Genomic DNA, 1,434 nt, shown 5'->3' on the forward strand with positions numbered 1-1,434 from the left:
TGCAGAGTTGACAGATTTTATATGTGCTGGTCAAATGGCTAAAGCTGCTGACACACTTCTTCCGGTAAAAGATGGGAAGCCATTATGCAATGATCCCAATTACAAGAAAAAATGAAACTTGGGCTATGCTTTTCTTAGAAAAAGAAGAAGCAGAAGTAGCATGAAAAGAAGCTTCTTAATGAAGACAATCATGCAGTTCATCCTCCTAATCCAATGATTGGTTTTGGAGTTCCTACTGAACCAGATCAGATAACTCAAAGAACACTTCTAGAATATTTGGGCCTCCTTATTTTTACTATGATAACGTGGTATTTGCTCCAGTTGTATTTGGGCTGAAATGTCACGGTACTTATACAATGTAGAGCCAGAATTTGTAGATTCGAAGCATTTTTATAATGCTGCATGGAAAAGGGGCTATGTTCATAATCTGCCAATTGAGAACATATTTCCTCTTGTTCCACTTCTAAATGACTCTCTGATGGACATAACTTGTTTGCTTTTCAACAGTGATTGCAAATGTCGATAAGACTTACTTTAGATTCCATGTACTTAAAAGTATTAACATGAAGTAATAGCCAGAAATATTTTGTTTGTTTTTAAGATTATGTTAATCTATTTACAGGATGTTTATGTGAAACAAATTGAATTTCAAAAAGATAAACTTGGAATAAATGATAAATATATATAAATATATTTAAAGTCCTGACAATCATAGGGATGATAAAAATTCAAATGACTCAACAAATTATTAGCACAAGTATTTCTAAATTAATCAACTTGATATAATTTAGAGCACTGAAGTAAGCTTTTGTCTGGAAGATCTCAAACGTTGTCAGAATGCTTGTAGATGTGAATTTTCTACTAAACTATCAAAATCTTAAGAAGATTTAATTGCCAGATGCCTAATATCAACTTGCATTTGAGCAGCCCTTTCAGGTTTTCAACTCAAATCCTTCTTTTGGTTGCAAGAAGCCCTTTGGGGGTTTTCATCCTGACCCTCATTTTCTGTTATTATTATTTTTTCTTTTTCATCATTTTTTCTTTTTTTTCTTTTTTTCAAGCATAATATTTCTTGACAGAATCTGAGTTTATTGGGTTTCTCAGAACTTTTCCATCCATTTCTGCCAAGATCAATGCTCCTCCGGAAAAGGCCTTTTTTACAACATATGGCCCTTCCCAATTAGGCATCCATTTCCCACGGAAATCTTTATGTATAGGCAAGATCTTTTTCAGCACTAGATCACCCTCTTGGAATTCTCTTGGATGTATTTTCTTGTCATGAGACTTCATCATCCATTTCTGATATGGAAAATAGCTTTCAATCTCTTCCCCTCAATAAGGTTTAATTGATCAAATCGAGCTTGGATCCATTCAGACGCATCCAATTTTACCTCTCTCAAGATTTGAAGTGATGGAATCTCAACTTTAATCGGT

The sequence above is a fragment of the Hibiscus syriacus genome, unplaced genomic scaffold (assembly GCF_006381635.1).
Source record: "Hibiscus syriacus cultivar Baekdansim isolate YM2019G1 unplaced genomic scaffold, ASM638163v2 tig00111096_pilon, whole genome shotgun sequence".
In the NCBI taxonomy this organism is placed as follows: domain Eukaryota; kingdom Viridiplantae; phylum Streptophyta; class Magnoliopsida; order Malvales; family Malvaceae; genus Hibiscus; species Hibiscus syriacus.